Source organism: Phalacrocorax carbo, chromosome 2, assembly GCF_963921805.1.
Source record: "Phalacrocorax carbo chromosome 2, bPhaCar2.1, whole genome shotgun sequence".
Lineage (NCBI taxonomy): Eukaryota > Metazoa > Chordata > Aves > Suliformes > Phalacrocoracidae > Phalacrocorax > Phalacrocorax carbo.
The window spans coordinates 69,372,156-69,389,810 of NC_087514.1; positions in this window are offsets into that span (position 1 = coordinate 69,372,156).

Here is a 17,655-nt window from a genome sequence, read left to right on the forward strand (position 1 = left end):
ACACACAAGCAAAACAAAACAAGGAATTCATTCACTACTTCCCATGGGCAGGCAGGTGGTTCAACCATCTACAGGAAAGCAGGGCTCCATCACGCGTAATGGTTACTTGGGAAGACAAATGCCATCACTCCAAATAACTCTCCACACCCTCCTTCTTTCCCCAGCTTTTTATTGCTGAGCATGTTGTCCTATGGTATAGGATATCCCTTTGGTCAGTTGGGTCAGCTGTCCCAGCTGTGTCCCCTCCCAGCTTCTTGTGCCCCCCTCGCTCGCTGGTGGGGTGGGGAGCAGAAAAGGCCTTGACTCTGTGTGAGCCCTGCTCAGCAGTAACAAACATATCCCTGCACTGTCAACACTGTTTCCAGCACAAATCCAAAACACAGCCCTGTACTAGCTACTATAAAGAAAATTAACTTTATTTCACCCAAAACCAGCACACTCTCCACCCCTTATTCCGTACCATTTACATCATGCTCAGGTCTCACGCTATCCAATACATCCTTATTACCCACCACACTGCTTCCCATCTTTTGATATAATACGCAGGTACGAACCCCGTAGTCTATGGACCGCACCTGTGAAATGTCTGTAAAATGTCCATAAATGTCCACAGATGTCCACAAAATGTCCATTGAGTTAATTTAATCCATGGCTTTGGGCTTCATCTGTTACAGTGGTCACTCAGGACAGGGAGGGTGGTGCGTTGGATGGAGTTACTGTGCACCAAAGCCAGTTCATGCCAGGTCACTGCTGCACTTGCACTGTGTTTTGTAAGGCTTGTCTTCCATTGTTTCAGGTGGTTCCTGCTATAGTAATTCCTATAACTTGCAACTCATATCATGGGTTACAACAATTTAAAGGTATTTCCATTACAATCTCCACCCCTGGTCCCTTTGGGCCAGGTTATAGGGTTTAATATTGCAGTGAACTCCTCCCCTTGCCCCTGCTGCAGTGTGGACTTGTCCACAGACTGCAGCCCCTAAAGGGTGTATCTTCTCCAAGTGGAGCCTTATCTATGAGCCACAGTCTCTCCAGGGGTATACCTGGTGCTGCATAGGCTTAGCCACAGCCACAATCGTTTTGAGATGCACTTGTTCCAGTGTGGTCACAATTCCTTCAGAGATGTACCTGCTCCAGCGTGGCCTTACCTACAGCCACAGTCCCTTCAGAAGTAAACCTGCTCCAACCTGGCCTTACCCATGGCTGCAGCTCCCCCAGGGAATTACCTGCTCTGTTGTGGGCTACACGCTCTGAGGTGCTCCAGCATGACCTCAAGCACAGCCACTGATGCTTCAAGGTGTACCTCCTCCAGTGTGTACTTATCCCTGGGCCACAATCCCTTCAGAGGTATGCCTGCTGCGGCACAGATATAACCACAGCCACAGACACTTCAAGGTGTACCTGCTCTGGCATGGGCTCATCCATGGCCACAGACACTTCGGGGTGTCCTGCTTCCGTGTGGACTCATCCACAGGTCACAGTCCCTTCAACTCGAGTTCACACTGGAATTCCGCCTGACCCATATAGCAGCACAGAAACAGCAGTGATGCCCTGGCCATGGCCATTGCTGTTATCAAAATGTTGCCCAGCACAGCAGAGTAAGATGATAAGCAGTACAGCAATCAGCGAAAGCAAAAAGCAGCCACTAACAAATACTAGACTGATATACAGTAAGGCAAGCAAGCCCCATGGCAATCACAGGACACTGCCAGTTAATAACTGAACAGCATATAGCTGTAATATGCTACATTATTATGATATTCCCAGCCAAAGCAGGTACAACAGTCTCCTCTTTCACACATAAAATCATCCCTAATGATGTCACTTCAGAGCAGATCTTTTTATGCAGTTGGAAAATTGTAGAAAATTCATTCAAAAGTTGAAAATGTTGATTTGTATATACAAGGCGCTCAATATGAGTAATAATGCTATTGCCTTGAAACATGATATTTTAGATAGCAGAAATTTTCTTTTTTTCTGAAGCTTTCTATAAAAATAAAGCAATCTCCTGACCTGTGTGTAGGTAATGTCACACAACTGCAATCTACATGGCCAGACCTAAATTAAAGCATTTGGCATTACAATTGTTCCAGATCAGGAGCACACATAGTCAATTATTACGGTTCAACAGAAAATGGTAGCTAATTATGATGCAGTAACTTGATCACATCTAACTGACACCTGTACTATAGAAGTCTGACCTTGCTTAAGCCTCCTGTAGATGAATGAGTGAGCTAATACACAAAACCCCTTTTTCTCTCCTCTTCAAAGTTAAATATAAAGCTTCTGTAAAGGTAGCTGGCTTGTTTCTTTTCACTTTTTTTTAATATACTGACTCTTCATCAAAACAGATCTCCAAATACATTAAAAGATAAAACCTTTAGAACCCCATTAGAAATCCTTCCTAGGTTTTAAAGATTTCCACAACAATGAAGACACTTTTAAGTTCTTATAGTACTCTTAATATATAGCAGCACCGTGTAGTGAAGACAGAAACTACAGAACTCTTTTGCATTCAGTATATGATGATCAAGAGAAGAGCTCTCAAGCTCACTTGCAAAGAAATTTAGCATTCACCCTTGACTATTATGTGGAAGGTTTAACAGGAAAAATAATAAAAGATTTTTATTTTTCGTGATGAAGAACAGTGAGTTTTATTGCTAAGAACATGTGAACAGCTGTGCTAGATCAGACCAAAAGCCTGTCTGGTCCCGTATCCTGTCTCTGACAGTAGGCAAAAGCAGATGCCTGGAAAAAAGTGGAGGAAGATGACAAATATGTTGTGAAATTCCCCTGAACATTCACCTCCCCCCCCCCCCCCCCAAGTTACATACTTTTGGAAACTTTTGGAGGTGGAGGTGGTATCTCCATTCCTTACTGACTCCAGATAGTTTTCTTCAATATCTTCTTCCAAAGCTTTTAGAATCTGAAAAACCAGATGAGACCCATTGCCGTTCACATTGGGTATGACCACAGCTACATACATATTGTGTGGAGATCAGCCTTTTTTTCTTGGTTTGAACCTGTCACCTGCTGGTTTTGTTTGACTGCATATAGTTATAGGACTGAAGGGGAAGTGGTGCCTACACTGCACCACTTCGGAACTTAGAGATGCCATCATACCTTCCTTCTTGCTGTCTAGCTCGAACTATCCTAGTTTATTTAGTATTTCCTTACTTGGAAACAGTTCCACACTTTTTAATAGATTCTAATTTGCGACCATTTGTTGCTGGGAATTTTGTACATTTTCCTGACTTCCTGTCATATCTCCTTCAGGATGGGAGGGTCCAACATACACAACATTCAAGTGTAGGTGTGCTGGAGATTTATATAGTAGCATAATTACATTTGCTGCCTATTCTTTACCTATTAATTCCTTTTACTGGACATTGAAGTGATAATTTTGTGAAAGTATCTATTATAATTGATGATCTTAGTCCTGAGTGGTAACGGTTGTCTTGGAACCCATCACAAAATTAGGTTTGGTTTTGCATATGCACATCATTTCATGTTTCTTTGCATTAAATTCCATGTTCCAGTTTATCATCCAGTCCTGCAGTGCTGTGTAGTCCTTGTGCAACTCTCTGCAGCCAACGCTTCTTTTTAAGATCCAAAATAAATCAGCATGATCATCAAACTTTGTCACATAGTTATTAATCTTTATTCAGAACTCCACCGGTCACTCTTCTCTGTGAAAAGTAACCCTTTTTTTCCACCACCTCCTAATTTATAGCTAGTTGTTTATCAGCTTGGACTCTTTCCTTTTATACCATGGCTGCTTATTTTCCTTAAGAGTCTCTGTAGAGGCTCCGGGCTTTGTCATGTTTCATATCAGTTTCATTCACAGTATAGGCTCATTGACCTGTGATGTCCTAGATCTCCAGAGGCAGTCTCCTTCTGGTCCTCTGGTAGCAAGGCAATTTTAAGAGCAAAGTTACATACTTCAGTCTGTAGTTCAGCCATTTCTTCCTTGAATTTCAGCAGAGCTCTTGGAAGTATGCATTTGGCTTTGGTGATCTAAAATCATTCATTTTGCCAAGTTGTCCTATAAGGTGTACTCCTGGCATTTAAATCTGATATTTGTATTCTCTTCTGTGCTCTCTGTGAAAACAGTTCTGGCCTTAAAAAGAATCTTCAAATGCCTACCTGATGCAGAGAGGTTCAAAATAGTAATTTAGTTCTTCTGCGATGTTGTCATCTGTGTTATCATCTCAGCCAAGCACTCATTTTATGCCTTTACGGTTTACTGGACCTTTAGACTGCCTGACAGACTTTACAGACTTTCTGCTCCTGATAAGATTTTAGCTTGTTTGTTTGTTTGTTTGGCCTTACTCTGTTTTTACATTTAAGCTACCAAAGTTCATGTTCTTTTCTGGTTTTTTTATTCAGATTGAACATCATGTTTCTGAAGGATGGCTTTTTATTTTTCATAGACTTCCTTACTCTGCTGTTTGCCCAGGCTGACTTTCTTTTGTTCTTTCTAAAATCGTTGTTGAAAATGTATGCATTTGTGTTGTGCCTCCACCATGAGGCTCCAAAGTTATTCCAACACTTCCAGTAAAGATTTTATTTTTTTACCTGCTTCTTTTAGTTTCCTTTTAAGTAACTTTCTCACTTTCCTGTTGTTCCCTTTTTTAAATATTGCATGATAGTACAGGATTTTTCAGTTCTTGTTATTCACACAAAATTGTTGAGATGAAGTATGTTGTATCTACTATGGCAGAGTGGCTCTTGGACAATAGCGTTATGACACTTTCTTATGGACTGACTCAGGACCAGGAGACTTATTTCTCCTTGGGCATTTCTTGTATGGCTTTGCCCAGGAATCATCAGCTGTTTCTAAAAACGGAGCCTCAGCACCCCTGCATGATTTTTAGCGAGTGTGAATTAGTTGACTTTTCATGTTCCTATTGTGTTTTTTTGCATTTAGTGTTTCTCAGCACCCTCAGCTGGTGGCAGCCACTTTTGCCCAGCTGGTTAGGCAGTGTAGTCCTACAGGTTTATTCTTCCTATTTAAATCTATAATATTAATTCATAAACACACAAAAATAAAATACTTTGTGAATAGCTTGTTAATACTTAACTCCAAACTTTCTATATCAAAGACCACCGTTCCTCCCTCAGTAGTTTTAACTTCTGTTTTACTGTCCCACTGATTTATTTTATTCCACTTTCTGATGCGTGTATTTCTCAAATTGTACAGGTGGCTGTTAGCTAGAACAGTGTATATAAGAGAACCTTCTATAAGACCACATATAGGATTCTGTAATACCCCATTTGGAAGTGTCAGTGGTTGACAAGCCAGGATGGCTTCTTTGCCCACAGCAGTGGTCTACTTGTGTGGTTTTGGTGTAAGAACTGCAACAGAGAATCCAACTCAGTGGGAAAGACTATGCAATAAGATGCTCTTAAAATGAAACACACTCATATAACAAGGAAGTTATTAATAATAAAAGCGACATGTGCTTAATTTCACTGCAATATAAACACACTGATGATCATTTTCAAAGTATGCATTTGTATATAATTATACTCAATGCATATCATTCTCTGCAGTCTTATGATTTTACAGTCAGTATGATGGAAGTGTTTGGGGTTTTCCTCCTTTTTATTTGCATTGGAAAAATATTTCTTTGTCCATATTGTTCTTACCTGCTGGAAGCAACTTTCTTTTTCATGAATCATGTAGATAAGTATTTCTAAGAGTCATCTGATATACTATATTTGGAAAAATAGTGAATATTTCCTACTTTCATGTAAGTGAAGCACTGCAGTAATGCACTAATATTGTTGCAATTTGGTCTAATATTTATATGATTTAGTGACATGAAGAAAAAAAACTTGTTATAATGTAGATTAAAAAGAGAATTCTGACTACAGCCTTATCAGTAGTACTTTTAGACGTATTTAATTTTCTTTTTCAGTGATTGTTGTCACAACAACTATTGTTTCCAGTAAGCTTCATATCACCCAGCAATAATAATGCCATTTTAATCTTGTAATGATGTGTCTTCTCTAGCTGAATTAATAAGGAAACCAACTAAAAGATAATTTGGGATATCTCTGAAATGTGTGCTAATAAAAAGGCTATGATCAGTCCCACTACATGTTGTTCATAGTAAATTATGCTAATAATAGTAAATAATAGTCTTTTATTTATGTCCTTCTTCCTTTTCTTTATAAAAACAAATATTGGTAAATTTGCATGAAACAATACCAGTGGCCATTTCCTTCTGAAGTATACAGGCATGGCCCTGCTAAACTGAACAGTGCCAGTCCTGTTTCTGTCAATTCATAACATAGCCTCCACAGTTTTTCAACACCTCTCCTCAACTGAAGTGTCTTTTCATGCTATAGAGAAAAATGTAAATCAATGTTTATATTTATTCATCAACTATTTGTATAATAATATACAATAAATGCCATCATACTCACTTATAAACACTATGAGTGTTTCCTAGCAAAAAATTCTGTGGCCCTCTATTGGATTTGCATGGCAAAGGATTGGAAGTGGTGGGGCTACAGGGGTGGCTTTTGTAAGAAGCTTCCACCATGCCCGACAGAGCCAGTGCCAGCCAGATCCAAGACGGACCCACTGCTGGCCAGAGCTGAGCCCATCAGTGACAGTGGTAGCGCCTCTGGGATAACGTATTTATGAAGGAGGAAAAGTTGCTGCGCAACAGCTATCGCAGCCAGAGAGAGGACTGAGAATGTGTGAGAGAAACAGTCCTGCAGGCACCAAGGCCAGTGAAGAAGGAGGGGGAGGAGGTGCTCCAGGCGCTGGAGTGGATTCCCCTCCAGCCTGTGGTAAAGACCACGGTGAGGCAGGCTGTCCCCCTGCAGCCCATGGAGGTCCACTGTGGAGCAGATATCCACCTGCAACCCATGGAGGACCCCACGCTGGAGCAAGTGGATGCCTGAAGGAGGCTGTGACCCCGTGGGAAGACCACGCTGGAGCAGGCTCCTGGCAGGACCTGTGGACCCATGCAGAGAGGAGCCCACGCTGGAGCAGGTTTGCTGGCAGGACTTGTGATCCCGTGTGGGACCCACACTGAAGCAGTCTCTTCCTGAAGGACTGCACCCTGTGGGAAGGACCCACGTTGGAGAAGTTTGTGGAGAACCATTACCCGTGGGAAGGACCCATTTTGGAGGAGTTCACTGAGGACTGTCTCCCATGGGAGGGACCCCAGGCTGGCGCGGAGGAAGAGTGTGAGGATTCCTGCTCCTGAGGAGGAAGGAGCAGCAGAAACAACGTGTGATGAACTGACCACAGCCCCCATTCTGCATTCCCCTGCACCACATGGGGGGAGGAGATAAAGAAACTGGGAGTGAAGTTAAGCCCAGGAAGAAGGGAAAGGGGGTGGGGGGGAAGATGTTTTTAAGGCTTAGGTTTAATTTCTCATTACCCTACTCTGATTTATTAGTAATAAATTAAATTAATTTTTTTTCCCAAGTCGAGTGTGTTTTGCCCATGACTGTAACTGGTAAGTGATCTCTTCCTGTCCTTATCTTGACTCACAAGCCTTCTGTTATATTTTCTCTCTGCCGTCCAGCTGAGGAGGGGTTTGACAGACTGTCTTTGGAGGACACTTGGTGTCCAGTCAGGGTCAAACCACTGCACACCCAAAATCAGTGCAGTCATAATTAGACCACAATTTCTACATCCAAATGATAACAGTCAATAGTAGCATAAATACAACAGGTGTGCCCTTCCTCTGGCTTAAAAATATATTTTGAACCTGTGAGACTGGAGCTTTGCTCAGTCAAAAGCAAATTAAACTTACGGATCTCCTGAGTGGTGAAACCTCTCTTTCCTCATGGGACATGAATACTTTCTCATGCAACAGGTCACCTTTGCATGATTTCTGCAGGATGAAGGGGTTTGTATACTACCTATTGTATATGAACATTTATATCTTCAGTTAAGACCTTTCTGTCTCTTTCACTATTATATATGGATATATACACCTTTTCTTTACATGGTGGTGCTAAGGCCACAGTAGGCTTCTGTTTTCATTACTGCATATTTGGCTGTAGACCATCAGGTACCAGCTCAAGGGATCTTCCACCAAAAATGCTTTTCTAGATACCTCTGCCTATCTTGTGGACAGGCTGGGTCCTCTGTAAAATCTTTGTTTTCCACATCTGTATTTGTAGTGGTAACTGGGGTAAATAAGACCTCTAAGAGCTTTGGTGGAACCAGGAGGTCTAAAAGCCTCCACAATGTTAACCTTTAGGTTTAGACATAACAAGTGGCTTAAAAAGTAGGAGCAGTTCTCTGAGAGGTAAAGTGTTGATTGAACATGGAGTAGTATCTTTATCACTGATGCCAGTGCTGTCAGTCACAGAACAAGATATTACACCTCATGAAAGAATGTGGCTGAGTATGGCCATTAACTTGTAGTGTGAAAAGAAATTGTAATTGCGGCTATAAACACTCCGATGAGGAAAAACTTACCAAGTTAATGTGTTTTTCTTTTCTTCCCAAATTAGGTATTTGTTGCTGTAAAGTCAAGGAACCATAAAGAAAGGATTATACTAAAACAGATTCTAATACAAATATTTTATGTACAGATTAATCTAAAAAATATCAAATGTGTGTCGCATATTTGGCACAAAATATTTTCTCTCTTTTTCAGATTAACAGAATCCCTATGCTACTGTACAGAAGGTTTTCAAATCCCTTAAATCTTGCCATTGTAGAAAAGCCAAAAGTTAGATGGAATGTGGCCAAAAAGGGAATGTTATTATTTGATTTTACTGGTATAAGAAAGGGAAAGTAGCAGTATACACCATTTTTTGCACAGTTTCCTATTTCTGTTTCAGAGAATATATCTATGAAATAAAAACAGAGAATAAAGAGATGGGGTATGAAAATCATGGATCATTACCTGAGGGATAAAAACCCCCTGTATTCTTAAATTTGTGTGTCTTATGTAGAAATGTGCCAAACTACCCACTCCACATACAATATTTATAGATTCATTTTTTCTTCCACTTCCTGGATTCTGGAGCAGTCTTATTGTTTGGTCTGCTTCCAAATGCCAATTTTAGGCTAAGCCTTAGCACAGAATGGAAATTTGATCCAAAAAAGCATGTATATCTGTGTGTTGGCATTGCACTGCAGGGTTTACATAGCTTGGCATTGTGGGATATTGCATTACTTAATCCTCTGACAAAACAGAATCTCTTCCCACTGCCTAACTTCTCGTAGGAGTATAAGTAGCCTCTACTTGCAGACAGGATTCCCATATTCTTGACTAAAGCAGTCCAGTCACATGCTGTGTAGTCATTGTGTATATAAATGTGAAAACTCTCAGAGAGCAAATAAGCCGTGGTGGTACAGCATACCATCATTCTTTTACATATATCCAAAATGTTTCCTCTAACTGAGACCTGAGCATTTCAGTCACTGTAAAGAGCCTTAAATGAAGTAGTCTTCATCATTTAGTCTCTTCTCAGAAAGAATTATTTCTGTATGTCCAGAAAATTTCTTTCTTTACATGAAAGCACTGGATAAGCTTAAAAATATGCTGATTTTTCAACAGAATGCACTCCTATAGGAAGACTTTTATTTGCATAATTAATTGCACTAACATTGTTAGGATTGCAATGACAAGCATTTGCTTGGAATGCCTAAGCGAAGTTAGGCAAAATGAGATAAGGAATTGCAGCTCCAGACTACATGCCACCCCTTTACATTATTATTCTTTTTTATTTTGAGGGCAGTTCACAAAATCCAGATGTTGAATGTAAATTATGCTTTGCAGTAGTAACATGTGGTTACTTGCTGGGTTCACATTTACAGGCATTTTTTGTGTCAGTTTTCTCCGTGTCTTTCACATAGGTAGGCTGCAGATGTTCTTCTAAACTTCTGTCTTTCTATGTAATATATCATATTTTAATTACTTTCCATTCTTACTTCATTTGATTCACATGTGAAAGAAATTCTTGGCTCCCAGGTGAGATCTATAAATAACCTTTTATGTAGAAATGATTTTTTTCTTTCCAGTAGCTTTATTTTATTCTTAGAGTTGTGTACAGGCTTTTTGTCTAAGCAAGCAACCTACATGTCTGCTAAGGAGCTGCTTTTATAGGTCAAAGAAAAATCTTTCACCTCTTCTTCACCTGTAGAAAACTTGAGGGTTCACTTCAATATGTTTGGGAATAAATCATAAAATACTATGATCTTATACATAGAAGTTCTTTCACAACTTATTCTGACATAGAAAAAGACTCATGAGTCTTTCTTAAAAATGCTTGAACTGTGGACATGCTTAAAATGATATTTTATGGTTTTACTAGTTATGAGTTTTCCAGTTTTGTTCCTAAAGCTTCTGTGCTTGTTGTACTTAAAAGGATGGGAAGAAGAAAACTGCAGGAGTGACATCAACCTAAGGTGCCATGGCCAATGGGGTAAGGTATTTTCCTGGATGAAATAAAACATTATTGTTGTTTAGTTTATCTGTATCAGAGAAACAATCACAGACACTTTTGTGATATTTTTTTTCTTGCTACGTTCTCATAGCAGTGGGTAAAACCTGGTGCGTGTCCCAAAAAACTCTACCGAATCTCTAAGTGCGTTGACTCTGCACAACTTGTTTCTCATTTTGTGGTTCAGTTTCCACAGTAAGAAATGTGGATAACATTTTGCAAAAACACTCTGAGATGTACAGATGTAAAGGGTTGAATAACAACTAAGTATTCATGTTCAAGTTATGTGACCAATTCTCAGTAGATGGCTTTATTTTTCTGTTGTTGTTGGATACAGTGGACCCATCTGTATACACAAGATACATTTAAATATGTTTAGTAAGATGCTTGCTGTCGGAAGGAGTTTCCAAAGACATTGAATCAGCAGTCCAGGAATTGAACGAGCAAGTACATATTTTATCAGAGTCCTGGCATGTCTGTTCTGCACACTTCTGCATTCCTGCTTGGGCCAAACAGAATTGTGAGGACACAGAAATTGAAAAACAGCTTGGCTTTAACCAAACAAGCTAAATATTAGTTATAAAATACAATTTACTTCCATTTCTCTTTTGAGGCTATACATAGATTCTGTTTTATGCACTAAGTATGTGTTGTGCAATAATTAGTTATGTTGTTAATAGTTTTATAATGAAATATATATGGCACCAGGAAAGCACTTAGAGTTTTACACATTAAATCATAGTGTCTGTTTCCATAAAGTTTTAATGGCACTTCTGCCCCGTCCTGCAGAGTAGACGACACATTTGTGAGGTTGTCCTCTCTACAGGAAGGGCACAGGAACAATGAGGTAGGATTCAACCATTTTGTACATGACACAGAAGGCTAAGAACAATCATAACCTTGTGTTACAAGAAAAGAAAATCTTTCCAGAGTAACTGCTGGGCAGTAAAAATCACTTTTCTTTTCCTTATATAAGCTAAATCCACAGTCAAGGCTAGTGACTTAAATAAATAAATACAAAATGAAGATCCTAAGAGCTTTCGGTGGGGACAGGTTCACGAACAGGATAATAGTTTAAAAATTGTGAGTTTATTCAGTTTGCGTGCTGCTTGTCTCAAACCAGAATGGTCTTCAAGACATCATACTCCAGAGAGTCCAGTGTGTATCCCATGCTTGTTCTCCTTCTCCCAGGTCTCTTTTCAAACCATCACCTACTGAATGCTCCAAGAGTTGTAAGTAGCGGCTGCACTACTGCTCAATATCTATTGTGAACTCTTGCTCAACGCTTGTGAGCAGCTTCATTTTTATTATTCAGTGTAGCCTTTTAGTCCAGCAAATTTTGAGTTGCTATTGCTTGTAAGAAGCCATAGGCTTCTTTTAGACCTCAAGACCTGTCAGGCTTTGCCTGTACTTGTCTTAGCCTGCCTGGAGATTTTGTTTTAGCTTGCAATGGTTTTAGATTATTTAATGATCAGGTAACTGTTACCTACTTCGTTTTAGCTTTTGCTTAACTTTGTGCAGATACTTTTGTTCTATACACTTTGTAATTAATACACAATAATAACAGTTACTTATGGAATAAAATGCAACATAGTGGAGTAGAGACATGGGATGATGGCAGACATCCTGAAAATAGAGGGAGAGGGTGACACTGGAAACTCCAGGGCTATAAGCAACTGACCTATGGCCAGTTATTACTCAACACAGGAAAGTCACCTTGGGAGCAGAGAAAAACCTGGTTTAGTCATAACGAAGAAAGAAAAGGACAAGCATCCATGTAAGTAAAACACATATGTATATAAAAATTTGAATGTAACCTGGACTTTCAGAACAAGGAGGATAGAGCAAGCTGTCGAGCAGGTTAGTAAACACATGAAGTTGCTCTAAGCAGATCCTAACATCAGGAGGAAGACACCGTCAACATCACCACCATAGTGCTCCTGGCAAAGGACTAGGGATGCCAATGACTTGCTGTAAGACCTTCCTTCCCCAAAACTTTAGCCACTGGCCTCAGGGACTCAGAGGAGCAGAAGGTGAGCATAACTCCATAGAAAGGGTGAAATACTTGAGAGGTTTTATGTTTATCATTTTGACTGTAATATAATTGGAACGATATATGTTAGCGTCATTGCTACTAGACTAATACTATTTCTTTCATTAGACTTTATTTTAATTTTCTTTTAATATTTTAGGATTTTATCATTTTAGTATTTCAGTGTTTTACTGTTTTAGTGTTTTAGGAGATTTTGAGTGTGACACTCTCTGGCATCTGTTCTGTAATTTTAATGCAAAAAAATCAGTAATTTAAGACACACAAATAGAACAGAAAAAAAAAAAAACAGGTTTGGGTTTATTCCCCAAACCTCTAGCATCTGGACCTTTTTAAAATAATGTGTTGCTCCTGCAGGCTGGAAAAATAGGTGACCGTTCATTGGAGCAAAGCCAACAGGCCATTCAAAAACAATTGAAGCTCACTTTTGTGTCAAAAAAAGAGCATATAAAGCTGATGGAAGGAGAGGAACGATGTAGTAATAAGCATTTCTGTTTGCATATTTTGTAAGATTAACAGGATTCTCAGAAGCCTACACATCCCCAGAGTGGACAGACTCTACCCTCTGTGGTGGAAGACAAACATTCATTATCGTCATAAGACAGCTGAGCTTCCTTTTTGTTGCGTAAATGGTTTCTTGACAAGCCAAAAAGTGGTGCATAACTCTTTTTCAGCTGAAGCTCTACCGGGTTTTTTTTTCCTCTCCTTCTCTGCTAATGTTATTTCTTTAATGACTTTTGTTAGGGCTTTTTTCATTTTTTTTTTTTTCAAAGTTCCTGGAAATTTTTATCATTTTTCTTACAATTTCATACCCAGAAATGCAGGCAATATTCCAAGTAAGGGTACATTGCAGCTGTAAAAGGATAGCTGTTTATTACTTCTCTGCTTTCAGAAATGAAATTTCTGTGTGGGCAGTTGAAAATTGTTTTGTTATTTTTTGTAGCTAACACACTGTAAGATCATGTCTAATTTGCTGAAGGCTTTCACACCCTTTTTATTTTCCAGAGAGCTTTCTTCTTTTGGATTTTTCAGATAATGGAACCAGATTGTAATTCTTTTGTTTTCCAGAATTTTTAAAAATTACATTCTTCATTCTTCATTCCATTTTTCTTTCCTTATGATGAAAATTCTTTGTCAGACCTCAACTGGTTGAAGGTAACTTTTTAATATTGATATAATAGTTTATGGCTTTTGTTGCTGGTGGTAGCTTGCTACCACTACTTTTTTTTTTTTTAATCATTATATCTTCTTGGGTGCTATTCATATTGTGTCAAATATATAAAGTCCAAGGACCTTCTGAACAGGTATGCCAAGAATTTTCACAACAAAGGTCTTGTAGGCTATGGGAAGTTGACTGAAGTCAGAATGGTTGCATCAGAAAATAATCTGGTAAAATTTTCCCCTTTATGCGCAGAGAAACACAAGATTTTCACTCTAGCATCTGTAAGACTATCATAATTTGTTGGTTTTAGTTCTTAAATGACACTGTTGAAATGAACAGCTCCAGGTCTATCTGTTCTTTTTGTCTTTTTTCACTTTCACATACATTGTATGTAAGTTCCTTAAAAAACTGACTGCACTAACATGAAGAAGTGCTTGTAAATTACTTTTTCCTTTTGAAATTGTGGCCAACACCACCATTGCAATTGAAGAGACAGCCAAACAAATGTGGGACCACTTATGCCTGGGAAACTTAAATAGATTATTAAAGGAAACGTGAATTTCACTTTATTTTTCAATAATGTGCTTGTGATTATGATTTCCATCAAGCAAAAAGTGGCTCACAAAGACCTAAATCACAATAAACTAAGAGCCATTTCCCTGACCTTCACATCTGACTTTCAATCCATATCTTCCATTTAAATAGGAAAATAGCAACCTGGTCTAACTAAGATAAAGCATACACTGTAGCTGATTCCTGGAATAGAAAGAAGACAACTATGGTGTTTGCCACAGGCATATGAAATAGATAAAAGAAAGATAAAAGCTTTAAAAAAAAGGGGGACAATAATGAATATATGGGAATGGAGAAAAGAAAGGGTTTGGTTTTTTTCCCCAAAGTAAAAAGGAATAAAACTTTTTCAAGAAGAAGAAAACAGTTTTCTCTGAGAAGAAGAAATCTGGTATGCTTCTTCAATCTTAATAAACCATTTAGGCAGAGGGAGCTCTCTGACACTTGAAGGGAGCAGGGACTGAAATGTTTTACCTCTGAGATAGAGTCCTACAGTAGTGAGTTTTTATATTTAATGGGATGCAGGGTCATTTCCCGTGGGCTATTTAGTGGACCTTTGTAGCTTCAAAATGTGATTCTTCCCTCAGAAGGGCCTAAAGCTGATTATTAACCATGATTCATAAATTCTTCAGAAGACGATCAGGTTAGGTTTATGAATTCAGGCTGGGACAGAATGCAGACGCCTCCTTTCTGCCTGTAAATACCAAGAAGGACTGCAACTTACAGAAAAATAATCTTTTAAAGTCTATTTTTCTTCCTTATTGTCCTTTTCCAACAATGAAACAGCTGTTTACATGAATTTTTGGTGCTCGTAAAGAGAACAAAAATGAAAAGCATGAAAAAAGATGTATTCTGACTTCTCATTAGAATGGCATGTCTGGTGAGTTAGTTTTCAAAAATAGTTGTGGATTTTAAAGGGAGGACGCAAAATAGTGGAAGGATTGGGAACTGTTTGCTGCATAAAATCTGTTCTGATCCAGCAGTAAACCAAACACTCCATGATCCTGTACTAAGTATATGACACACCACAAATACATGGAGGGACACTAACATAGAAATCCTCTAAACATCATTACAAACATACTACCATCATTACTGAAGGGAGACTTTGCCCAAGGCATGTGGTGGTTCTTTTTCTCTAGGGTAGAGCTACAGATTTATAGGCCAAATACTCTAAATAAATAAAGCCTGGACAGAATGTACTGACTTCTGCAGATTTTCTGCTATTTTTACTTTTCCAAAGGTAGTAATTATGAAACAGGAATATCAAAGTCCTACTTAGTTCACCACAGATTTCATGATATTACAAACTACAGATATGACTGCAATGTCATCAGGACCTATAGCAGTGCTTCTAGTCTATTTTGGCAAAAGCCTTTTGTTATATGTAACTTAGTGGAAGTCTTGTTAATATTTATGCTGGTTGGCTTGTTTTAAGTGTTTGGTTCTGTCCTTATGTGATCTCTGATCCTCCTTTGGTTCAAATAAGCTAGAGTACTCATATTAACTCCATATATGACAGTAGTTCTATTTACAGTGCTCTTTATATTTAAAGTTGAATTAACATTATCACCTTTGTATGAGTAAAATAACTACTTCTGTCCAGTAAAAAAAGGTCTGACAGCATATCACAGGTACTGTTCTCCGAATAACTCCTATGATGATTTTCCCTTTAATCTGCTGATATTATTATCTAAGGTAGCTACTTGAATAGGACGATTCCATTTCCCCATATAACATGAAGTGGTGGATTTCTGTTCAATTCTTTTATATTTGGCAGGCATTTTAGATTTATTTGTTCAAATGTGTGAAGGGAGGGAGGGAGAGAGGGAAGGATGAAGGGCCACTTTCTTTTGTGAGACAACTTTTTCTTGGTGTTTTTTTATTTCAGTGACTTGTTTGATACAGTTATTTTCAGTAAATATTTATTTATGGTTCAGTTAACAAGTTACTTCACCTATAAAAATTGCAGTCAGTTTGTGGAAATCTTTTGCAAGCAAGGATAAAATATACATTTGTAGAACATACATACATACACATGTATATATTTATGTGCCCATTTATGACTGTAAATGGGCTGATTCAAGATGCATATGTTATCTAAATTTTTAAGATAATTCTATTCAATACTTTTTTACTGATGCCTGTTCTCAGAACAATTAACAAAACAGTTTAACCATCATATTAGGAAATAGTGTCATATTTTTGTGGAAATATTTTGTGCCTCTAATGTTACCTTAGTAAATTGTGTTTTACCATGCATAAATCTCTCTTTGCACTAGGATGTAGAAAGTCAACAGCTTTTAAAATAATTTGCCCTTCCCTCTTTTCCTTAAGTGTGTATAAGAAGTAGTCCACAAAGTTCAGGATCCAACAGGGAAGACACAATAAATTCAGACAAAGGTATTGATTCATGAACAATGACATTAGGGATGGTAGCTGCTGCCCATCCTTGCCTTCCCCAAAAGGTTGTCTAGGTCTCCAGGAGTAATGACTGAACTGCAAACAACCCTCTGAGATGGAGATTTGGAGTTTGGGCTATTAAAGTAACCACAGCCAAATTCAGATCACTTTGGTTTGGTTTTGGGTTTGGTTTTTTTTTCTCCCTGAAGGACTAAACAAAGCAAACCAAAAAACTAAATGGATTTGAAAGCAATGTGTGTTAATCCAAGATGTATTGGTGCAAGGCTGGCCATCTGTGGCGGAGGGATGAAAAAGGCAGGCAAATGTGGCAACTACTTAATTCATCTCCCTGCTATCCGGTTAAACTTCAAAGCCTTGGACTCAAGCATGTTTTGACCTGGCCTGGCCTTGTGGAATGTAGGGCAGAATGATAACATAATTGGCTTTATATTATGTTAAGTCATTTCAAAAGAATCGCCAAACAGAATGAATCTCACTGACTTTGATACACAGGTGATATTTGGAAACAGGGAGTGTATCCATGAGGTGCAGATCTCATTGCCTCCAAAACATTTCTACCCATTCACCATTTTGTTCTCTGCTGTTTAGCAACCTTATTCATTGCTTTGTACCTAAGCATAACCTATTTTGTCTCTTGAAGGTGCACTTAGAAGAAACACATTTTCTTAGCTGACAATTACATCCCTGGAATTATATTTCTTGAATGCTTATAATACAATAAATCCATGGAGAATCAGCACTGAAGAGGTTAAATATTTCTTCACAGAAATATTAGCTGGTGAAAACCATCAGACTTTGATTCATGTAATTTATTATAGTCTCACATTTTCCTTCCTGTCTCGATAACAAAGCTGCCGGTTAAGATCACACTGGAAGATTGCTGCAGCTTTTGCTGTTATTACTTGATATTAAACTTGCATTTTGTTATTATTATTATTATTTGCTATTAAACTAAAACACTACTAAGCAGTATGTTTGGGTGTGTCTCCACACTTGTGCTGTCCCACCCTTCTTT